Below are 26208 nucleotides of genomic sequence, written 5' to 3'. Positions count from 1 at the left end.
TTTGCAATTGAGGCTTGGTGATATGCCTTGCACGTACAAGTAGGATACCCTCAAAGGACATAACTCTGTCATAATAATCAATATCTAATTCTCCTAAATTATTTTCTCATGTTAAACTGATCATTTAATATGGGGAAGTTCCAGGGGAGAAAAATCTAGAATATTGGTTAAGCTAGCAGACCGGCCACAGTAGGGATCCAAAGGAGGGAAAATAGGGATCCAAAGGGGGGGCCATCTGCAAAAGAGCCATGTGCAACAATGGGCTAAAAAGACCCTAAGGTTCAACCCATTAAGACTTCCAAAATGCTAAGGTTCCAAAATTCAAAGGTTGTGTCCAAAGGTCAACCATGGGGGGAATTGGATGCTTTGTGTGTGTCCCAAAAGTCTTTACAAATACCTACATAGGAGGGGGCGAGCCTTGCTTGTAGGGGATGAGAGAGAAAGTCACACACACACACACACACACACAAGCTCCCTTTACACAAAGGGAATGAGGGACACATGTCAGCTCCCTAGCCCAGATGCCCACAAGGTGTACCCAATTCCTATTGGATGGCCTTGGAGGTGGACCAATGAGAATTAGGCTAGAGTAAATCTAGTTTAATTAATTTAAAAACACTTAATAAAAGAACCAATGAGAGTTAAGTCCTCTAGAAGACTATTGGACAGTCTCCCAAGGGGTCCAATGAGCATTCATCAGCCCAATGGCTTGCCTAATTCCTATTGGCCAGGAGGCAAAGGGGTCCAATGAGAGTTTAGTTGAATTATTAAATTACCTAAAGCTATCACAAAAGGGGAAAGGGGGACACATGTCAGAAGGCTATCACTTATGCTGCTTAATTGTCATTGGCTAGCCCTAGGGAGGTCCAATGAGAGGGTAGCATGAGCAAATAGCAAGAGGGGTCGACCAAGAGAGAGAGGGGGCTGATTTTTGGAAGGCATTATCACACACACACTCACACAGTGTCATGTGTGAAGTAAATAAGACTCTCTCTCCTTCTCAAGCTTTAATGGAAAGCTTACCACCTACTCCAAGCTTGTGAGAAGGAAGGCCTACACCAACAACTCTTGGCTTTGTGATGCAAATCCAACCAAGAGCCAAGCTCCAATGCATGCTCATCTCCTCTACCATGATAATTACTAAGCTAAGCTATGATAATATGAGTGATTATGTGAGGAGATGTACATCTTTTCTTTAAGAATACTCCTTCTTCCTCTCAATCTACTCTCATACCCCGCTAGCTCTCACCATCTTCGAAGGTGTGTGAGGTCTTGGGTCTGAGACCGGAGAGAATTGATGTTGTGTTTGATAAGTGTTTTTCTTAGTGCATGAAGCTTTCATCTTCATTGCACTAGCTAGTCTTGAAGGAACACAAAGAATTGTATTGTACAATGTCTCTCTTGATGGGAGAAACCATAATACAAAGCCTTTTGAAGGGGGGACCGGCTCCATGTAAATCTGGTCCTCAACTGTTGTCAATAGCTTAATTCCTCTCTCTTTTGAAAATATTGTTCATGCTATCTAACTAGGAGTTATTCTTTTTTTTGCTCTCTCCACCCAAGCACTCTTGTAATTCTCATTAGGAATCTATTCTAACGAAATGCCCACTATGTTCATGCTAATTTCCGCTACACACAAGTTTTTGGGCCATTAAATATTACATTGGTATCAGAGCACAAGGTTTCTCTTTTCTTGCTCAAGAAGGGAGGTCCTCAAGCTAGCTATAAATGGTTGGTATTATTAATTGCATGTGAGTAAGTAGTATAGCGATTTTTTAACAGTTAACGGGGCATCACCGTCGAGAGCTATGGTCTTAATAGTGGAGTCCTACGGGGCTTACCTACGGCTTAACCACTATTGAGCTATTAGAAGCTTGACAGGAGCCGGTGATGTTTTGGTGTTGAACGACCCTCTCTTTTATTCCTTGCAATTAATGGTATTCGAGCCATGGCTTGAAGTGCCAAAATACACCTAAAAAGTTTACACCTAAAAGTTGTTAGAATGGCTGACAATAGTAAAGAGAGTGAAATTAATGTTGATAACTTTGATTTTGCTAATGAGCAAGCTACTAATGATGCCCCGATGCTTGTTAACTATCTTGTTTCTAGGCTTCAACAAGCCATGGAAAATCCATGTCTCCAAAGTGAAGTGCAACGGCAGCTCCGTGCTCATGGGATTCTCCAAGCTCCCCACCATGATGAGAGAACCTAGGAAGCCTCCTAGTGAGACTTCCAAAAGAGGTCTCTCTCCGTGTAAGGTCTCTGACCCCGATCAAAAGAGCACCATTGTACCTTGAAATGAATATAATGGAAAAAGTTACTATTTTTAGCAATTTTCCGGATTCTGTTAGTGCATGATGTTTAAATTTTTTTAAAGCTTCAAAATGTGAATTAAAATAATTTTTGTAAAAAAATTCCAAAAATAGTAAGTTTTTGGTCACCCGACCCGTCCAGTTTTGACCGTCTCGAAAAATTGCACACGTACCTCGAATTTGAAAAAAATGCATTTTCGGACCCCGGGGGCTGCTAAATATGGCAGGTACTTGGTCCGGTACGCCTTAGTTAGAGCTTGCTATAGCAATTTTCGGCATCAAATTCCGACTCGTACGACTCGTTTTAGCCTAAAATCAAATTTTCCCAAAATTGTCCGGGGAGGCACCGAGGGCCCCCAAGGCTGTGTGGGAACAGGTTCCAGCCCACTCCAGCTCAGCTTTAGCAGCTGGGGGGGGCCCTCTTGCCTTGTGGGAGTCTTGGGAGAGTTTCTAAGCTTGCTACTAAGTGTGAGAGTCAGTTAACCAAGCCAACCGAACACTTGGTGGGTAGGCAACTGGACTTTGCCATGCTTAACTAGAGAGGCTCCCAGATGCAAATAGCACCCCAGATCAATTTTCAGCTTGAGGAGGCCTATTTAAAGGTGTGATCACACACACACACACACACACACACCCAGTATACACCCACACACCTACACACACCTTGGGGAGGTGCTGCCGGTACACACACAGTTTTTGAAGGAGAAGCAAGGAGGGAGGTGCTGCCGGAATTCTCATCTTGAGGATTCATTGGATCAGAAAAATCAGAGGATTCTCAGCCCCTAATCACGGTAATTATGGTTAAATTACGGTTCTTCTTAATTCTCATCATTACCGTCTCATAATTCTCGTCTACTATGCCTACCTTTAGCTATAATTCCCAATAGCTGCTCTCTAAGTTTACATAACTATACTCCCTTGCATAATCATCATTCAATTAGCTAAATTATGCAGCCATTCATCATCCTTAATCACGGATTAATGCATGATTAGGAAAGATTTCTCTCTCTAGGCAGCATAGTTAATAGATTGCCAGCTAGTAATAATGTAGATTTGATGAAATTCATTCTTTTATCATTCAATAGTATTGTAATTAAATTAGACTCAATCATCTCCCACATTAAAATGTGATTAAGGCTGAAAATTAATCCGTCATTAGGTCATTAAGAAGTGAATTTTCTATCACACATGCCTGCGGTAATTCTGCATCTTCGAATTGCTCTAGGGAAATGATTGAGCTTGCGTACTTCATCTCTTTTGTAAATCAATTAGAGAAATTCTGAATTTCTTAATCATCTAAGCCAAGTAATTAACTTAGAGCTAGTTCCCATAGGGCAAGTAAAGAACTACCCATAAAATTGCTAGGTCTCGAAGGAAAAATCAAATCTCTTACATAATGTGGATTCATTAATGATTCTAATATGCCAATTGGTTTGTTATGATGCTCTCGGACTTTAGATCTTTTCAAGTTTATCATTTAAAGTAGTGAGTAAAATGGCCCCGGTTAAGAGAACTCGCTTCAGTGGTGCCCACGACCGCGAGGTGGGAACAAGCAATGTCAATGGAAAGGGAAAAGCTCCCATGGACGAACAAATACTGGCCATCTCACGGGCCATTGACGAAGAAATGGAAGAGGTAGGTCATAATTTTATTCAAGTCGTTTGAATTAACATATCCCCAAAAACATGTTGGAGAAATATGACGAAAACCTCGGCACTGGACTCACTGTACATTAAAGTCTAAAGTAGGAAAGAAATGATTGATGGGTATGCTGTTTGCAATAGGAAAGAATGTCTGCTAGGGAAAATTTAGCTCGACATGTTCATTTTATTTCCAATGTTGAATTAGTCCTGACCCCCCTACTGATCACAGGGGGCAGAGTTCCTCGTTAAGGGCTCTTGAATCCACGACTTGCTTTTTATGCGGTGGATATCCACGACTTGCTTTCTATGCAATGGGAACCCACATATTGCTTTCTATGCGGTGGGAGTGTCCATGACGGGCTTTCTATGTGGTGGACATACCTAGTTGTATGGGCAGCTAGGCGACAAACGGGAGGAGTAAACTCTCGCTGGAGGGAGGATGTTGTACCTCCAGAACATTGGAATTTTAATGAATAAGTTTGAGTAGAAGTTTTAGTAGAATATTGTCTTGGTGCTGTTTGCAATACTGGTTGAAGGGCTGTCTTAACGAACAATGTGATTCGGAATTAATCAAGGAATGTTTATGTTGAACAATCATTGTGGTAGTAATTAGGTCACACAAGGAAGTGTGAGTGTGGGGGTGGAAAGTGGAGACTTGGCTCAGGTTGCCAATGCCTATGAGATGGGTGGTCCCGATTGGTCGAGAACTCTCTGTCCCCATAGTGGTCAATTCGATATTAGTAATACTCATTGCCCCTAGAGCGGTGAAATCTCGAGAGTACGTGCCTCTGAAACATGGGGAAAAAGGCACTCGGGGTTTCTCTCCTCTTGGAAGGTGGGTCTTAGGATCGCTAGATAGTTTAAGTACGCTTCCCCTGCGAGGTGGAGCTAGATCTCATTGCTAGTAGGCTCGAACTCGACCCACTTTGTGATGAGAGATCGTCCGCTAGGTGAACCCTGAACCACTTTGTTTGCTTCCGCTATAGATCTAGTGGCCACCAGGTTCACCATCAGATCCGCTGTTTGATATAGCGGGGTGGGGACCTCACACCTGGTATCAGAGCCTAGGTTAGGCTAGGAAATAAAGTCGTACTTTTTGAATATTTAAAAAGGAACTGAAAGTATATAGGTAGCTGATCCAAATTCCTTGCATTGGTGTTGCAGGAAGACCCCGTGCTAGAATATCGGAAGTTCCAAGTGTTTGAGCTTATTTATGAGCAAGCTCAAAGATCCCCAGTTTACCAGTTCAGGCGAGATGTCATGGAGATACTGATGAAGGCTCATACGCCACACTCCACTCGCATTGATAGAGGATGGGAACTTGATTGGACACTTGCAGGAGGGGTTAACTACATCAACGCTCAGAAGCTAGGATGCCTGGCTACCGATTTGAAGAAGATACGCTGGCGAGAAGAGTTGAGGGTGGTAGAGTTATTCTACTTACTGCCTACCTGATTGGACCTGACTGTCTCAGGCGACTCCAATCAAACCATCAACGACTGGCTCTTGGAAAAGGTCACCGAGGTGATCCCAGCGAACAGAGTCAGAACTTTTGGAGTACCGAAAGAGGAATTCCACCTTGATATCTTAGTTTATTATCCACTCAAGGATGAGTACAGGAACTATTTCATGAACAAAGTAGTGCATCATGTGAATACCATCTCCTAGGCGTATTTTATACGCAATCCAAAAAGCCATGTAATAAGTTGATCATCAGTTATCCTAAACCTTGAGGGGTTTCAATTGTAATAAATTTTCATCAATAAAGTGCTTTTTGTCTCTGAATCTCTGTCTCTTGATAAAGTGGTATCTTGAATTTTATTTAAAGTCTCGTGTCTATTTTGAAATCCAAGTAATGGTATCAAGAATCTCGTATAACCTCTGTAGGCACCGCCTGTTGCTCTGTACTCGACAACGCAAGAGAAGAAGCTTCTCCTTAAGCAAGCCCAACCTCCGATATTTAAGGGCGAGGGGGCAAATGTGGAGAGAGATGCGGAAGTGTGGATGGAAGCCATGGACGACTACTTTGAAGCTGCGGGGACCCAACCCGTAAATCAGGCCATGCTTTCGATGTTCCGCTTGACTGGCGATGCCAAGATATGGTGGAAGCAAAATTGCAGGAACCTGGATATTAAGGGATCTTCCCAATCCTGGGAAGACATCAAAGCTGCAATAATAGGACATTATTTACCACCTGCCTATAGGACCTTGAAGATGAATGAATTCTTTTCACTTCGGCAACTGACTTCATATGTCGAAGAATATTATGCAAAGTTTGTCACTCTTCGGAGATACGCTCCTAAGATGACCTTGGAACAACAGGTGGTGAGGTTCTGCCAAGGGCTAATCAACCCTTTGAATACTAGATTGGAAGCTCTCAGGCCAACGACACTACAAGATGCCTTGTTGAGGGCCAAACCTCTAGCTCTTGAAGTACAAAAGGTTAATCAGAACAGGAGGAATCATTGGGCAAAGAGGGCAAGGACAATTGCTTGGAATAACAGACCAGCCAACCAAGCATATGACCAGCGTCCTATTGTGGCTACCACCACAACCATGGAGTTCCCAGATGTTCGATGCTATGGTTGCGGCGAGTATGGACATTATAGATCCAAGTGCCCTAGGAACATTCAGGCAACTAACGCCAGAACAGGAGGAATCATTGGGCAAAGAGGGCAAGGACAATTTCTTGGAATAATAGACCAGCCAACCAAGCATATGACCAGCGTCCTATTGTGGCTACCACCACAACCATGGAGTTCCCAGATGTTCGATGCTATGGTTGCGGTGAGTATGGACATTATAGATCCAAGTGCCCCAGGAACATTCAGGCAACTAACACCAATGCCATACCCTTGAATACCCATGGGCGTGGCCAAGCTAATGGAAGAGGAGGACGTGGAAGGATGAATGGAGGGCGAGGGCGTGGATCTACCGCTAGAGTGAATGCCGCAGTGGTACAACCAACTGTGGGTGACAAAGTAGTGGAGAGAGCAACCCTGCATGCTGCAATTGACAACCCCAATGGTTGCGAGCAATACGCAGTCATTCATACACCAGGATCTCTCAGAGGTGAACAAGTTAACTTCCTTATAGATTGTGGTAGTATTCTTTCATTTCTTTCACCCAGATGCTTGAGGAAGCTAAAGCTAGATAAGTATCCAACAAGCAAGCTAGTTGTAGAGTTAGCAAACGGCAAGGAAGTAGTATCTCAACATTCTGCAGGAAAAATTGACTTTGATTTAGGGGGACGCCCAACTTCTGCTCAATTTCGAACCTTACCCTTAGGATTCTTTGATGGGATACTAGGGATGGAATGGCTAAAGCAAAATAGGGCCCACATACATTGTGCACAAGGAAACTTTACCTTTACACATAACTCGGGTAATGAAGCCTTAATCCAGGGGGAAAATGGGAGACCTAGGGCTACTCTAGTTAAGGCCAGCAGACTTTTGAAGGGATTAAGAAAGAGACAACAAATTTATGCGGTAAAGCTCAACAAAGTAGACCAAGCAGATACCTCACTTCGACCAAACTGATTGAGGGAGTATGATGATGTATTCCTTGAAGACCTTACGAATCTTCCACCACATAGAGAGGTAGATCATGATATTGAGACTATCCCTGGATGTGAACCTATCTCAAAAAGACCTTATAAAATTTCACTTCTAGAAGCCATCGAACTCAAGGAACAACTTAGGCAACTCATTGAGCAAGGATTCATTTGACCCAGTACTTCTCCTTGGGGTGCACCAGTTCTTTTTCAGAAGAAGAAGGATGGAACCTTAAGGCTATGCATAGATTACCGTGGACTGAACCAGGTAATTGTCAAGAACAAGTATCCAATTCCAAGGATCGACGAACTCTTGGACAGGCTCCACGGTGCCAAAATGTTTACAAAGATTGATCTAAGGTCATGATATTACCAAATCAGGATCAAGGAATCAGATATTCCAAAGACGGCTTTGAATACTAGGTATGGGCACTACGAATTCATAGTAATGTCTTTTGGTCTAACAAATGCTCCTGCAAGCTTCAATCGACTTATGCAGGATATTTTTAGACCTTACCTGGATGATTTTTTCTTAGTTTTCTTTGATGATATTCTGATCTATTCTAAGAACGAGGCAGATCACGAAGAACATGTTCGCAAAGTACTTGATCTTCTTCGGGAACACCAACTTTACGCTAAAGAAAGCAAGTGCACCTTTTGCTCACCAAAGGTCAATTATCTTGGATTTGTCATATCGGCCGAAGGGATCTCAATAGACCCAGACAAAGTCAAGGATATCATTGATTGGCCTCAACCATCCACCGTCAGCGAAGTAAGAGGATTTCTTGGAATAACGGGTTGGTACAGGATTTTTGTCAAGGACTATGCACGTATAGCTGCACCTTTGACAGAACTCCTGAAGAAAGGAATGAGGATCGAATGGAAGACCGAGCACGAGTCTAGCTTTGCTAAGCTAAAAGAGTTCTTGGTCTCAGCTCCTATTTTAAAGCTTCCAGATTTCAGTAAGGAATTTGAAGGAGCGACCAATGCTAGCAAATTTGCTCTAGGTGGAGTTCTTACTCAAGAAGGAAGACCAGTGGCGTATACTTCGCGAAAGCTGAGGGATCACGAGAAGAATTACCCTACTCATGATTTGGAACTTTTAGCAGTTATACATGTGTTGAAGTTATGGAGACATTATCTTCTCGGACGCAAGTTTCAGCTGGTTACAGACCACAAGAGCTTAAAATGGATTTTTACGCTACCTATTCTCAATATGCGACAACGGCGATGGATAGAGCTATTACAGGAATATGACCTTGACATAAAGTATAGACCAAGGAAGGAAAATGCAGTTGCAGATGGCCTTAGCCGAAAATCTTTTCTCGGAGCTATCTCTATTCCAAATAACCCTATCTAGGATAGAATCAAAGAAGCATCTTTGCTAGATCCAGAGTATCAACGTATAGTATCATTAGTTCAGCAGAATAAGATGCCTGAAGCTAAATATTACTCTCTTATGGGAGGATGTCTTTACTACAGACATAGACTCTGTGTACCCAGAGATCCAGCTTTAAAGAAGGCTATTCTATATGAAGCACACGATAGCCCTACATCTGGACATCCAGGCTATGCTAAAACTCTTCATGCTGTCAGGAGGAGTTATTTTTGGTATGGAATGAAAGGAGACATACTTCGCTATGTGAGGCAATGTATTTCTTGTCAGCGGATAAAAGCTGAAAGGATCAAGTTACCAGGGCAACTTCAACCTCTTGACATACCCCAAATGAAATGGGAATGCATCAGTATGGATTTTGTTACAGGATTACCTTCTACAGGAGGTTATGATTCTGTTTTTGTGGTTGTTGATATGCTCACAAAAGTGGCTCATCTAATACCCGTAAAGACAACCTTTACTACTTCAGATGTTAGCCAGGTATTCATCAAGGAGATTTTTAGGCTACATGGTCTACCCAAGCGTATCATCAGTGATAGAGATGCCAAGTTTACATCAAAATTTTGGACTTCTCTTTTCCAATTTATTGGGTCACAATTAGCTTTCAGTATAGCATATCATCCACAGAAAGATGGGCAAACTGAAAGAGTTAATCAAGTCATCGAGGACATTCTCAGAGCCTATTGTTCGCAAGAGCCAAAGAAATGGTTACAATATCTACCTTTGGTGGAGTACGCTTACAACTCTTCCGAACACAAAAGCATTGGAATGTCACCTTTCAAAGCTCTTTATGGGCAAGACTGTTTAGCACCACTGAACTTTTCAGATCCAACCATCAGGGTAGAAGCCTCTAGGAAGATGTTAGAAGATATGGAAGCTCAGACTAGAGCTATTCGCCAGGACATTCAGGCTACTCATGATAGACATAAGCATTATGCAGATAAGAACCGTTCGGAAAGAACTTTCAAAGAAGGGGATAAGGTTTTTCTGAGAGTCCGACCAAAAAAAATTAACTTATCACTAGGCAGATATAAGAAGCTAAGCCCAAGGTATTGTGGACCCTTTGAGATTGTTAAAGTTGTAAGTGACCCATCCTGCATGCTAAAGTTACTTGCAAACTTGAAGGTTCATGATGTGTTCCACGTCAGCTTATTCAAACCCTATATTCCTAACCTTGATCAATTCTTGGACTCAGATCAGATAGTCATGTCAGCACAAGGAGTTCTCGAGCTCCAACCTGACTATGTACTTGAAACAAGGGAAAGGAAGTTACGCAACAGAACTATCACGGAGCATCTGGTAAAGTGGAAGGATTACCCTGAAGAAGATGAAACTGGTAAACTATCACGGAGCATCTGGTAAAGTGGGAGGTTGTAAGGTCTCTGACCCCGATCAAAAGAGCACCATTGTACCTTGAAATGAATATAATGGAAAAAGTTACTATTTTTATCAGTTTTTCGGATTCTGTCAGTGCCATGATGTTTAAATTGTTTTGAAGCTTCAAAATGTGAATTAAAATAATTTTTGTAAAAAAATTCCAAAAATAGTAAGTTTTTGGTCACCCGACCCGTCCAGTTTTGACCGTCTCGAAAAACTGCACACGTACCCCGAATTTGAAAAAAATGCATTTTCGGACCCCGAACGCTCCTATATATGGCAGGTACTCGGTCCGGTACGCCTTAGTTAGAGCTTGCTATAGCAATTTTCGGCATCAAATTCTGACTCGTACGACCCGTTTTAGCCTAAAATCAATTTTTTCCAAAATTGTCTGAGGAGGCACCGGGGGCCCGAGGCTGTGTGGGAACAGGTTCCAGCCCACTCCAGCTCAGCTTTAGCAGCTGGGGGGGGCCCTCTTGCCTTGTGGGAGTCTTGGGAGAGTTTCTAAGCTTGCTACTAAGTGTGAGAGTCAGTTAACCAAGCCAACCGGACACTTGGTGGGTAGGCAACTGGACTTGCCATGCTTAACTAGAGAGGCTCCCAGATGCAAATAGCAACCCATATCGATTTTCAGCTTGAGGAGGCCTATTTAAAGGTGTGCTCACACACACACACACACACACATGCTCACACACACACCCAGTATACACCCACACACCACACCAACACCTTGGGGAGGTGCTGTCGGTACACACACAGTTTTTGAAGCAGAAGCAAGGAGAGAGGTGCTGCCGGAATTCTCATCTTGAGGATTCATTGGATCAGAAAAATCAGAGGATTCTCAGCCCCTAATCACGGTAATTATGGTTAAATTACGGTTCTTCTTAATTCTCATCATTACCGTCTCATAATTCTCGTCTACTATGCCTACCTTTAGCTATAATTCCCAATAGCTGCTCTCTAAGTTTACATAACTATACTCCCTTGCATAATCATCATTCAATTAGCTAAATTATGCAGCCATTCATCATCCTTAATCATGGATTAATGCATGATTAGGAAAGATTTCTCTCTCTAGGCAGCATAGTTAATAGATTGCCAGCTAGTAATAATGTAGATTTGATGAAATTCATTCTTTTATCATTCAATAGTATTGTAATTAAATTAGACTCAATCATCTCCCACATTAAAATGTGATTAAGGCTGAAAATTAATCCGTCATTAGGCCATTAAGAAGTGAATTTTCTATCACACATGCCTGCGGTAATTCTGCATCTTCGAATTGCTCTAGGAAAATGATTGAGCTTGCGTACTTCATCTCTTTTGTAAATCAATTAGAGAAATTCTGAATTTCTTAATCATCTAAGCCAAGTAATTAACTTAGAGCTAGTTCCCATAGGGCAAGTAAAGAACTACCCATAAAATTGCTAGGTCTCGAAGGAAAAATCAAATCTCTTGCATAAGGTGGATTCATTAATGATTCTAATATGCCAATTGGTTTGTTATGATGCTCTCGGACTTTAGCTCTTTTCAAGTTTATCATTTAAAGTAGTGAGTAAAATGGCACGGTTAAGAGAACTCGCTTCGGTGGTGCCCATGACCGCGAGGCGGGAACAAGCAATGTCAATGGAAAGGGAATATCTCTCCTTTGAAGCATGAGGATGTAATCCTAGGGGCACCATGGTTTGATCGCCTGGCTGCCAATGTTAAATTCCTTGAAAGGAGAATCTCCTTTAAGTTCATGGAAAAAGACATGTATATAGATGCTAAGGAAATGGGTAACACTATCCCCATTGTACATACACCAGCTTTCAAGAAGTCAATAAAGAGCTCTATTTTTGTGTACATGATTTTTGTTAAGATTCTCAAAATGAACCTAATGCTTTAGCAAAAGAAAATAAAAGCAACCAAAAGGAATTAGAGTTATCCAATTTTCTCAAGGGGTTTCAAGATGTCTTTATTGACGACATCCCTTGTGAGCTACCTCCTAAACGAGGTAATGATGACCATGCAATTGAACTTCTTCCAGGAAGTTCACCGCCTAACAAACCTCCTTATAGAGTTTCTCAAGCTCAACAAGAGGAGATTATTCAGCAAGTGCATGAGTTAGTTGAGAAGGGCATGGTTAGGCCTAACTCATCTCCATTTTGTTCACCTGTGCTATTAGTGCAAAAGCAAGATGGCACATATCGTATGTGTGTCGACTATAGAGCACTAAATAGGATCACTATCAAAAATAGGTTTCCCGTTCCACGGGTAGAAGGCCTATTTGATAAGCTACAAGGATCGACCTACTTCAGTAGGATTGACCTAAAAAGTGGCTATCATCAAATAAGGATAGTTGATCAAGACATTGTAAAGACCGCATTTCGCACTACATTTGGTCTTTACGAATACATTGTCATGACTTTTGGCTTGACCAATGCACCAACCACATTCAACCGCTTGATGGAGAAGCTGTTCAGGCCTCATAGAACCTTCACTGGAGTGTTCTTTGATGATATAATCATCTACTCTAATTCATTAGACGAACACAAGCAGCACCTTCAGGTAATATTTCAAGTTTTAAGAAAGAATAAACTTTATGTTAATCGAAAGAAAAGTGAATTTTTCTTGCAAGAGATTCAGTATTTAGGTCACATTATCTCTCAAGATGGCATCCAAATGGATCCATCAAAGTTAGATGTAATAAAAGGATGGCATAAACCAAAGAATCTTCATGAACTAAGAAGCTTTATAGGTATGTGTGCATACTATAGACACTTCATAGAAAAGTTCTCACAAATTGCGGGACCATTACATGACCTAACAAAAAAAAGGGTTAGGTATACATGGTCTGCTAAGGAGAACAATGCTTTCGAAAATCTTATCTCTCAACCTGTGCTTACACTACCGGATCTCTCAAAACCATTTAAGGTCCAATGTGATGCTTGTGGTGATTGCCTTGGAGCTGTTTTGCTTCAAGAAGGGCACGCCATAGGCTATGAAAGTCGAAGGCTTGACTCTATTCAGAAAGCTCTAGGCATATATGAAAAGGAACTCCTTGCAGCTCTACATGCCTTAGACTCATGGAAGCACTATTTATTGGGGACTCCTTTCATTCTGCGAACAGATCACCAAAGTCTTAAGTACTTCATGACGTAGACCAAGCTCTCCAACAAACAAATGAGGTGGGCAAATTTCCTCATTTTCATATTGCTCACATTGCTGGCAAGCATAATCAAGTAGCAGATGCACTCTCAAGACGGCCTAGAGTGAATGCGGTTTCCATAGCAGCTCACAATGATCTATCTTCAATGATAGATGAGTATGCTATTGATCCCGATTTTAGAGATGTGATTTCAGCCCTTGCATTAGGGAAGAAAGAAGAACCATTTACTTTACAAGATGGTTATCTTCTCTATGGAAATAGACTATGTGTTACTAACTCACTACGTGAGAAAGTAATGTATGAATCTCATGCTCCTCCTTACGTGGGGCAAAGAGGGATTCAGTCTACCCTAAAGGGAATTGAAACATATTTCTATTGGCCTACCATGAAAGTGAGCATACAAGATTATGTTTCTAAATGTGTGGTATGCCAAAAGAAAAAATTTGATAGAGGGAAGCAACCTGGATTGCTTCAACCTTTGCCAATCCCTAATTCACCATGGGGGAGCATATCCATGGATTTTATCTTTGGATTTCCTAAGTCTATCCATGGGAATACGGGAATATGGACGATAGTAGACAGGTTTAATAAACAAGCTCATTTTATACCTGTCAAAAAGACTATCAAAGCCCATCAAATGGCAACCCTCTTCATTTCACAAATTTTCCAGTACCATGGCTTGCCAATGTCCATAGTGTCGGATAGAGATCCTAGAATGACTAGTAATTTCTGGAAGGGTCTCTTTGAGAATTTAGGGACAAGGCTAAACTTCTCTTCGGCCTATCATCCACAAACGGATGGCCAAAGTGAAATAGATAACCTAACAATTCTTGATCTACTAAAATCCTATGTAATGGAAGTAGATCAAAGATCCCAATGGGAGAAGTACTTACCCTTAGTGGAGTATGCTTACAATAACACTTTACATACTTCCACGGGAAAAGCACCTTTTGAGGTAATTGAGGGAAGATAAAAAAGTCCCTTGCTACTTAAGGTACATGGGAAGATCTTCGCTACAGACGAGTATAGCCGAGACCTACAAGAATCTTTTCAAAAGATTAAAGATGCTATCTCTATCTCACAACAAAGGCAAAAGGCTGCTGCTGACAAGCACAGAAGAGCCTAAGTCTTTAAAGAAGATGATTGGGTCTTATTAAAATTTCCCAAGGCTCGATTAAGGCACACGACGGGCAAGAATCCTATGGGACATCAAAAGTACTATGCTAAACTAGCAAAAAGGTACTATGGTCCCTTCCAGATTCTTAGGCCAATCAATGAGATGGCCTATCAACTCAAGTTTCCCAATCATTGGCTCATACACAATGCTTTCCATGTGAGCCTATTAAAGCCTTACAAAGGAGAGCCACCTCATGAATCAACTACTGAAGACCCACTGGAGATCGAGGACCAAGAAGAGGTGCTGCAGCCCGAGTCCATTCTCCGACATGAAGACAAGGTACTAAGAGGCGGTAAGACTATCCGACGATATCTTATTAAGTTTAAGAATTATCCTTTTGAAGATGCTAGATGGATGCAAGGCATACAATTAAAGGATAACCTAAAACTTTTCAATGCTTACAATGCTTCCCAAGAGTAAGCAAATGTACAAAATGTTAAAAATGAACAAAGTTTTTGTCTTATAAGACTCTCTTTTTCTTTATTGTGCACAAAAATGATGTAGTATGCATGCTTAGATCAAGTTTGCGGAGACGACGTCTCCCGAACACCAAGTAGAGCTTGTCACTCTACTATGGACGATTCATAGGACTAATGTGCAGACATGCTTGCGGCAGCCTCAGGCTCTCAAGCACCAAATGGACTAGTCATCCATTGTGGAATGATGTCGTAGGGTAACATAGGGATCCTCTACCCGCTAAGAAAAGGACTCATGAATATGCTTTATCTTCTCTACACCATAGTCGAGGACGACTATGATTTCAAGAGAGAGGTAATGTCATAATAATCAATATCTAATTCTCCTAAATGATTTTCTCATGTTAAACTGATCATTTAATATGGGGAAGTGTCAGGGGAGAAAAAGCTAGAATATTGGTTAAGCTAGCAGACCCGCCACAGTAGGGATCCAAAGGAGGGAAAATAGGGATCCAAAGGGGGGGCCATCTGCAAAAGAGCCATGTGCAACAATGGGCTAAAAATACCCTAAGGTTCAACCCATTAAGACTTCCAAAATGCTAAGGTTCCAAAATTCAAAGGTTGTGTCCAAAGGTCAACCATGGGGGGAATTGAATGCTTTGTGTGTGTCCCAAAAGTCTTTACAAATCCCTACATAGGAGGGGGCAAGCCTTGCTTGTAGGGGATGAGAGAGAAAGTCACACACACACACACACACACACACATACACAAGCTCCCTTTACACAAAGGGAATGAGGGACACATGTCAGCTCCCTAGCCCAGATGCCCACAAGGTGTACCCAATTCCTATTGGATGGCCTTGGAGGTGGACCAATGAGAATTAGGCTAGAGTAAATCTAGTTTAATTAATTTAAAAACACTTAATAAAAGAACCAATGAGAGTTAAGTCCTCTAGAAGACTATTGGACAGTCTCCCAAGGGGTCCAATGAGCATTCATCAGCCCAATGGCTTGCCTGATTTCTATTGGCCAGGAGGAAAAGGGGTCCAATGAGAGTTTAGTTGAATTATTAAATTACCTAAAGCTCTCACAAAAGGGGAAAGAGGTACACATGTCAGAAGGCTATCACTTATGCTGCTTAATTGTCATTGGCTAGCCCTAGGGAGGTCCAATGAGAGGGTAGCATGAGCAAATAGCAAGAGGGGTCGACCAAGAGAGAGAGGGGGCTGATTTTTGGAAGGCATTATCACACACACACACTCACACAATCTCATGTGTGAAGTAAAGAAGACTCTCTCTCCTTCTCAAGCTTTAATGGAAAGCTTACCACCTACTCCAAGCTTGTGAGAAGGAAGGCCTACACCAACAACTCTTGGCTTTGTGATGCAAATCCAACCAAGAGCCAAGCTTCAATGCATGCTCATCTTCTCTACCATGCTAATTACTAAGCTAAGCTATGCTAATATGAGTGATTATGTGAGGAGATGTACATCTTTCTCATAAGAATACTCCTTCTTCCTCTCAATCTACTCTCATACCCCACTAGCTCTCACCATCTTCGAAGGTGTGTGAGTTCTTGGGTCTGAGACCGGAGAGAATTGATGTTGTGTTTGATAAGTGTTTTTCTTAGTGCATGAAGCTTTCATCTTCATTGCACTAGCTAGTCTTGAAGGAACACAAAGAATTGTATTGTACAATGTCTCTCTTGATGGGAGAAACCATAATACAAAGCCTTTTGGAGGGAGGACCGGCTCCATGTAAATCTGGTCCTCAACTGTTGTCAATAGCTTAATTTCTCTCTCTTTTGAAAGTATTGTTCATGCTATCTAACTAGGTGTTATGCTTTTTGTTGCTCTCCCCACCCAAGCACTCTTGTAATTCTCATTAGGAATCTATTCTAATGAAATGCCCACTATGTTCATGCTAATTTCTGCTACACACAAGTTTTTAGGCCATCAAATGTTACATAGCCCCCCCCCCCCCCCCCCCCCCCCCCCCCCCCCACCCCTCTTCCCTCTCTCTCTCTCTCTCTCTCTCTCTCTCTCTCTCTCTCTCACACACACACACACACACAAACACACACACAAAATTTAATTTTGTACTAGGTCTAGCAAGTGAGGCCTCAACCTACCACTAGACAAGCATAGTAAGAACTCTTTGCTATGGTATGGGAGGGCTTGAGTTTCAAGCTACAGCTGTGGGCACTCTCCAACACAGTTCAATCGTCTCATAGAGACCTCTCAAACAGAAGGCGTGTCTTGGTCAGCCTTGGCCGCTAGGTACACCACAAAACCTGACCTAATTTTCTCTTCAATGGCATGTAGTAGGACCTTGCAATGTTTGAGATCACACCCAGCATTTATGGAGGCCTTGCCCCGGCCTTGCATTATTGCCAATGGCAAGGTTAGTCAAGCATACTGAGCTCACAACTCCACGCATTGCATGGTGAGCCTCGCTATAGAAGAAATCCATTATGCCAACTACCACAAACACAAAGGCAGATCCTTGTATCACCTACAACAGCCAATTAAATCCATTACAAAATACTCAATTCTCTAATCTATTTAATCATTTTTATTTCTATTGCTTTTCATAAAGTGGGCTCAAGCCCTCAGCCTACTGTGTAGTTTTCTACAGGATGCTCAGCAGCCTACCATGAGCACTTAAATGCAGTCAGTGGGATTCAAGCATTGACGCAAAGGACATGCCTAACAATTAGATAACGATGCCAACCGCCATTCATTGTAGCGGTCCCAACCCTTACTTTTTTCTTGTCAAACGGTGGGTAGTCAGCACCACCATAATGGGATACACCAACATCATTAAAAAAATGCTCATGGTATTCAACACATTCATCTCGCTACCAGAGGGATGATAGCTGCCTGCTCCACAAACAACATGGTACCCTATGAGAAGATGGATGCAAAGAGGATAGCCATCACAAATATGGGCAGCCTCTGCCAAAGTTGCTTTGTCATAAAATCAAATATCTAACCAACCCAAATGATTTTCTCATATTAAAATGACCATTTAATGTGGGAGAATAAACGGGACCAAGGGTTAAGATATAGACATGTGCTTATAGAACTATCTCAACACGGGGCTAATGGTAAAGGGGCCCAAATGAGAGATTGTCTATCAAAGAGCGAGGCTAACCAATGGAGCATAAAGACCTTAGGGTTAGCTTCATTGAAGACCTCCAATAGTTAGTGTAAAAGTCCTTTGACCTTAGGTAAGCTAGGGCTAAGCTTGAGGTGGGAACCCGGCCCAAGCTTAAGGTGCTTGTCGTGCTTGATGACTAAGGTGCTTGAGATGCTTGAGGTGCTTGATGATTGAGATGCTTGAGGTGCTTGTCATGCTTGAGATGCTAGGGCTGTACTTGAGGTGAGAACCCAGCTCAAGCTTGAGGGGCTTAAGGGCCAAGCTTGTGGTGAGGACTAGGCCCAAGGTTGAGGCGCTTGGGGTGGCACAAAAGTCAAACTAGATCCCTACAAGGAGGGAGGCGATCCATGCAAGAAGGGGGGGTGGTTGCTTGACCACTCCCTCTCCCAAAGGGCACCCCTTGCCCAAGAGGCAAGTAGGACACATGGCAAGCCCATAGCTAGGTTACCCTCATGGTGTGGCTAAAGCCTATTGGTTGGCCACCCAAGGGGTACAATGATAATTTAGGAGATTTAATTAATTGACTTTGCATTTATCAAGTCCTATTTCTCAAAGGGAAAAGGAGGACACTTGTCCCAAGGCTAGGCTAGGCCTGGAGGGGTCCAATGAGCTTCAAGAATGAGCTACAAGGGGGGGTCGACCAAAGCAAGTAGGGGCCGTGCTTATGGGGTATACTCTCCCACACACACACACTCTCTCTCTCTCTATCTATCTATCTCTCTCTCTCTCTCTCTCTCTCTCATGGTGTATTATGCAAAGTGCAAGAGCTCCCTCTCCTTCTCCCAGCAAGTAGAGGTTGAGAGCCTACACCAACACTCTTGGCTATGGAATGCAAATCCAACCAAGAGCCATGCTTCAATGCTTAAGCTTGCCATCTTCTCCATCTTGATTACGATGCTATTATGTATGCTAGCAAGAAGAGTAATGATAAGTGAGGAAATAATTATTTCTCCTATGAAATGTTTCTTCGTCCTCTTCCCTACCCAGCTCTCTCCACCTTCGAAGGTGTTTGAGGTCTTGGGACTGAGGCTTGGGATAGTTAATGCTTTCCACCAAGTTTATGTTATGCTTGTGATGCATGAAGATTTCCATCTTCATTGCATCACCTAAGTCATAAGGAACACAAAGATTGTATTGTAACAAGTCTCTCTTGATGGGAGAAATCATAATAAAAATGCCTATTGGAGGTGGGACTGGCTCCACATAAATCCGGTCTTGAATTGTTGTCGTGTTCTCTAAATTCTCTCTCTTGCAAAAGTATTGTTCATGCCAAGTTAACTAAATGCTATGTTTATGTTGCTAACTTCAATTATGTTCACCCGCTATGCTCACAAAGTAATTTCTCAAAAGTACTCTCTCTAATTTCCGCTACTCTCAAGTTAATAGGACAATTCCATTACATGCTTCACCTCCTCCACTTGTGTCATGCTGCTTAGTCTCCATTCATGAACTCTCCCACCTTATCTTGTTCATCCTTTGTTGCTACTTTGTCCAAGCACCTGCCAAGAAACCACCATGCACTAAATCATTTCTATAGAGAAGCCCAAATCAACTACACACAAATTACACCATGGTTTGTCTAGCTTACAAAACTCATGTATATGAATGACGTAGAAAAACACCCATTTCATAGCTCTACCAAATAGTCTAACTAGCTCGGTCTCCTACCCTTTGCTTGTTCGTCTGCTACAATAGCCCGTTATTGACATCCGCATACTCCTTCACCACCTAGACACCGATGCCGGGTCATCTTCCATGTGAAACCTCAAAGACGCCAATGCCTCTTTTGTGTTGTAGTTTCCACTCTTAACAAACCCTAGATACCCAATGTTCGTTGAGTTCTCATGTTGAAACCTTGTCCCTTTGCCCAAAGCTTTTGTTTACAACTCCTCATCATATTTTGGAAACCTTGAACGTATAAGTCCCTATCTTCTAGCTATTGTCGTATACATAGTTGGAGTAGGCCTAGAGATATAGTAAAGCTCATCTGATACACAACACAAATCCATCCTAGCACATCTTTAACAAGGCGATGGCAGGGAGTTGTGGCATGTAGAGATCTCTAGATTGTGGTGCAATGAATGAGAGGATGGACGACCTGCTCAAGCCTGAAAGGGATGGGTTTATCATGAAGGTGGAGAGATTCAACCAGGGATGGTAATCGTGTTGGTGGGTTGGTTGAACGGAATCCACAAGGGCTGAGATATCACGGGGAGGTGTGCCCTATAGAGACCGAGGTGGAGATCTATCATCTACAGCTATGCGCTCATCACTACTAACCAAGCAAAAGATGACCGAGCAAAAGTTGGATTGCAGATCCACTCAACCAGGTCCATAGCCTGAGTATAAGGTGAGGTGTGGCCAGCAAGCACTTCACTTCTGAAAAGAGAGAGAGAGAGAGAGAGAGAGAGAGAGAGAGAGAGAGAGAGAGAGACATAAAGCAGGGATGATGCATTAGCTATCCGTATTGTGCTTTTAATGATAGTTGAACAATGGACACCAGCGTGACGCCATTGAATAAAGCCATGTGTCATGTTTTGAGAGTGACCCTCACATTGAAACGGCTAGCCCCATGTAGAGAGTGGTAGCGAGAGCTTGTCATGCTTTTTTATATTATGATGATATAACTCGAGATCAAGAGCTCTTTACCTAAATATATTCACTCATCTTTTCCATGAGTATTGATGCATTAGCCATCCCTATTGTGATTTTAATGATAGTTGAACACTAGACACCCGCGCAACGCCATTGAATATAGCTCCGTGTCATGTTTTGAGAGTGACTGACCTCACATTGAAACGGTTGGCCCTATACAGAGAGTGGTAGCGAGAGCTCGTCATGTTTTTATTATAATATGATGATATAACTCAAGATCATGAGCTCTTTACCTAAATATATTCACTCTTCTTTTCAATGAGTATCTCTATCTCTTTCGGCCAATCAAATATTGACTAGTTTAAAAAAATAACCTCTCCTTTTTCATTAGCAAAAAGGAAGGAATCACTAAGGCCTCACCCCTTTGGGACATGCCAAAAAGAAAAAGGGAAGGCTTTGAAGAAGGGCACGAGCATGTAGGTTGAGAGGAAGAAAAAAATAAAAAGAAAAGAAAGGAGAGAGGAGGAAGCGTTGAGGAGGAGGGAAAGAGAAAAGAAGAAGAAGAAGAAAGAAGAAAGGAGAGAAAGAAAAAAAAGGGAGGAAGGAAGAAGCGCTCAAAGAATGAAAAAGAAAGGGAGCAAAGAAAGAAGGGAAGAAGAAGAGGAGGAGAGAAAAAAAGGGGTGGTGCTTGACAGTGAGTTGAACAAAAAAGAGAATTTGTCTTCATCATGTGCTCTCGTTGGAGGAAATGACAAGCAAAGGAGGTGGTGGTGAAGAAAGAGGGTTCTTCATCTCGTGTTTTCGAAATTTTGAGGCCACAGAAAAGGGTCTCTCTCGCTCTCTCTCGAGGGCTTACATCAAGGAGAGACGCAAATCGAAGCAAAATTAAAAGATCGATCTCTCTCTCTCTCTCTCTCCGACATTGAGCATCAACCAGAGGGAAACATTTTATTTCTACAACGAAGCAAGATGGAAAGAGGGATTGAGACTTATTAAGAAGGTGCAAAGGGGCATGTGTTCTGCAAAAAAGATGTAGGTAAAACTCGACCGTGTAGAGGGCATAAGAGAAAATCTAGGGAACTGAAGAGCACAGGAGCAGTACAAGGTGGATTTGTGCTTGGTGATTACTGATTGTTTCTATCTGGTTGGGAATTTTTGATTAGGTATTTGCAAATCAAAAGGCATATCGATGATGGTGTATGGAACTAATTTGTATTAGGGTTTTCAAAATATTAGAAATAGGAAGCATCTACCGTGGTTGCTAGCATCAATTAAGTATCGATATCTTGTTTCAATCTGTTTTTAGCCGTTATTCGTGTTCTGAGTCGAGACTTTCTTCCGTGTTTCCTCTTTGAGCATCACTTAATACTCTTACTAACCCTAAAATCACTCCTATTTGCACTCGTTTCACTCGGTTTATGTCTTTGCTGCTTATTCGTTCGTCTATAGCCAGAAGCCCGACGCTTTCTTGGTCGCCCTTGGAGAATCGTGCACTCCGACATATTTTTGGTGAACCCAACGCAAAATTTGACCGAGGTAGACAGAATCACCCATATCGACGAGCCAAGAGAAAGAGATGCAGCAGATTACGGGGCTAATGGCTACTATTTTGTAGCAACAGATTACGGGGCTAATGGCTACTATTTTGTAGCAGCAGTATGCAAATCAAGTACATGCAAGAAACCAAATTCGGATATTGATTTGAAATCAAGGCCCAGATGGAATCAACCATGTCGACAAGCCAAGAGAAAGAGATGCATCTGATTGCGGGGCTAATGGCTGCTATTTTGTAGGAGCAGTATGCAAATCAAGTACGGGTAATAAAGCTAATGGATTAGAAATTGATTGGAGAGCCTGGCATTGGCCGAAAGATAGAGTGTTCTCGCTTCCCAAGACCCAGAGTACGTGTAATGTGCTGACATACAAAGCGGATTGGTTCGACCCACTCACAAAAATCTAAAAGAAAAACTGGTCAGAAGAGCATTGGGAAAAGAGTGTTAAGGCCATTTCTTGATCCAACACCATGGATGAGCTTAATGCTCAAGGGCACAATATCATCAAAACGGGCTATAACCAGTTTGGCCTCAAATACCCGAAGGTTCCTAGACATCCACACTTGGTTCATGTAATAAAATCTAGTAATTTGGGTGCACACCAAAATGGGCTGGCTTTGAAATCCACGCCCTCCCAAGATCAGGTCATCAATAAAGAAGATGATCTTCCAAGTCCTCCAAACCCATTTGCAAACCTTGGTGGCTAGCCCTCGAGAGGTAGGGCACTTGAAGAATAGATAAAGGGGGCCTTTATAGGTGAACCTACAACTAGAGTAAGTGTCAGAGCCGTCTAGCGTGGACCTGATCCCAGTAGGCAAGGCTCCCAGAGCACCTTCCAGATAAATATTTCAGCCATTTAGTCTCCCAAGAGGATTATCAAACATTGATGAAGAATGGATTCATGCATTGAGCTGCTTAGAACACTCAAGAGGGTAGGGTTTTCATCACTGGTTTTGTATCCTATATGTTTTTTTACAAGCCTTTGTTAGAACCCTAATCCTCCCAAGGCACCTGTAGTGCTTGAGGGCAATTGTATTCTTTTCGAGTTAATATAATTTCTCTCAACTCACAATTGTGAGTATGGAAAAAAAAAAAGAAAAAGGAAAGAAAGAAGAAGAGCAGGAAAAAAAAGGGTGGTGCTCGACGATGGACGAAAACCAAAAAAAAAAAAAAAATCTCGTAGGAGTTGAACGGGCAAGAGAATTTGTCTTCATAGTGTGCTAATCCACAACGTTTGGGGAAAAGCGAAGGAGAAGTTAGGAGAAAACAACAAGCAAAGGAGGAGGTGGTGAAGAAAAAGGGTTCTTCATCTCATGTTTTCAAAATTTTGAGGCCGTAGAGAAGGCTCTCTCTCTCGCTCTCTCTTGGGGGATTACATCAAGAAGAGAGGCAATTTGAAGAAAAACTAAAATATCTCTCTCTCAACATCATTGAGCGCCAAGCAGAGGGAAACAATTTTTTTCCATAGCAAAGCAAGATGGAAAGAGGGACCGAGACATATTAAGAAGGTGCAAAGGGACATGTGTTCTGCAAGATAGACAGTAGGCAAAACTTAACTGGGTAGAGGGCACAAGAGAAAATCTAGGGAACTGAAGAGCACGAGAGAAATACAGGGTGGATTTTGTGTCTGACGATTGCTGATTGCTTCTATCTGGTTGGGGATTTTTGATTAGGGGTTTGCAAATCAAAAAGGGCATACCGACAATGGTGTATGCAATCGATTTGTATGAGGGCTTTCACATATAAAAAAGTGGAAGCATCTATCGTGGCTGCCATCATCAATTAAGTATCAATATTTTGTTTCAATCTGTTTTTAGGCACACTAGCCGAAGAGGAGTTGATGCTTACCAAGATTCAATTTGAGCGCGACACAGCTCAGGTAGAGGCTGGAGAGTCTTTAGTAGCAGTTGAGGCCCGCACGTAGTCAACGCACCATAGCACAGAGAGTAGTGCAAGCCCCCACACTAGGGTGTAGCTGGCATCGTACATATAGCATGTAGCTTCAAACTCTGATTCATATTGATTTACTTGTATATATTTTGGTGGAGTCTTATCATAGCCCGAGCAAGATTTTCCAAGAAAACTAAGACTCGAGAAAAGGTTTGTCAAGCCATTCAAAATCGACAAGGTTGCCACCTCCCCTAACCCCAAAAAGCCACAACGTCTTGCTAGAGGAGGACCAAGCATAGACCTTCTCTATGGCCATGCAAATAAGGTAAGAGACACTAGAGAGGGTGAAGGAGAAGGAGGGGTAGGACTTCAAGGAAGAATTTGTTGATGAAGAGGGCGGACACAAGGGGACATTGTGTAGAGAAAAGAGGGATGAAGAACTTGCTACAATGACCAACATAGCTACACATAGAAGCGAGCTTGCTAACTAGCTTTCCTCACTCTTTCACCTGCAAGCAAACTCCTCTCTCTCTCTCTCTCTCTCTCTCTCTCTTTGCATTTGAACTCAAACTAGCAAACTCATTGGAGGAGTAATCCGGTCGCAACTGACTAAGATCCCGCAACATTAATATAAATCAATTATTTTTGATTGGCTATTGTACCCCAAGGTAGAATAATCATAACATTTCTAGAATGGTAATTTGTGAGAAAATAGGCTCTTCAACAGGGCTTCCTTGAGCCCCTCGATAGATTTTGGCTCGAATATATAAAGATGTGAATCCTTCCACCCAATAAGCAAGGTGGTAGTTGTTTTAGGAATTTTGCTTGTACAACACCACTATTTCCATGAGGCTGTCTTTCTACCCCAAATTGACCGGTACAATATCCCGTTGTGCTTTGTCTTAGCCTTATTGACATATTGAATCCTCTTTTCAATGTACCAATTCACTTCTTCCATTGTATTGACACTAGCCTCAATTTGCAGAAGACAAGTACTAGGATACTCATTGGATTTTCCCCTCTTGTATCCCACCCCGCACATAAACACAAGAAGTTATGGACAAATTCTCACAATATTGTCCACATTGTGACTTATCTCAACATCAGGAGCTTCTGTGAGGGAGGTTCCGCATACCTAGCTAGGTACAATTGGGGGTAGGGGACCGACGGCCCGGTGGGGAACCGGTGGTCCCTTGCCCCCAATCGTACCTAGCTAGGTATGCGATGCCTCTCGAGTAGAAGCTCATGATGTTATGGATTGTATGAAAAACACTCGGAAAGACTCCATTTTCCTACATGAGAAAATCTATAAATCTTCTTGTGAAAGACTCACGCTCTCTTTTCATTGTGGAGGGCGATCAGTGCTCGAGCAAACCGGTGGGACAGAAGTGGCTGGTAACTTGCAACTACCAAACCTGGTGGTGCTCTCCATAACCTCACAAGCCTCCACCATAGATGGTACCCCATCGCCAGTAGCACCACCACCCAACAACCTTCAATGGTCAGATTTGGAAATCTCTCTCTCTCTCTCTCTCTCTCTCTCTCTCTCGGTGATCCAGTGGCTCATCGCTTGTGCACATAGAAGACTTGTATCTGGATTAGTGGGAGATGCACCTACTTGCTGCCTGCTAGATCTCATCCCATGTAGAGGGGAGATCAAGGCTTGAGCCTCCCACCGTAGTTGCCGCCTCCCTCACCGCATCTGCCTCATGATCGCACACCAGTGTACATTTTCACTCGGAATATATTTAACCCACCAACAAGGCTCCAAATAAATATTTTTGAAAAACTTTGTAAACCTTTAAGAGTGAAATAAGCCTTTTTTTTTTTCCAAAATTTAGAAGTTTTTTCCACCTTCAAAAATTATTTTTTGAAGGTAAATGTCTAATCTTAAAGTTATGAGTACACTAAAGTTCTAAACCTGTGTATTTTTTGAGCTCTGTTTGTGACGCCAAATTGAAAATAGCGTTCCTGTCACAACGAA

This window comes from Adiantum capillus-veneris, chromosome 27 (assembly GCF_014529385.1).
Source record: "Adiantum capillus-veneris isolate H3 chromosome 27, ASM1452938v2, whole genome shotgun sequence".
NCBI classification, from domain to species: domain Eukaryota; kingdom Viridiplantae; phylum Streptophyta; class Polypodiopsida; order Polypodiales; family Pteridaceae; genus Adiantum; species Adiantum capillus-veneris.
This window is presented reverse-complemented; position numbering follows the sequence as displayed.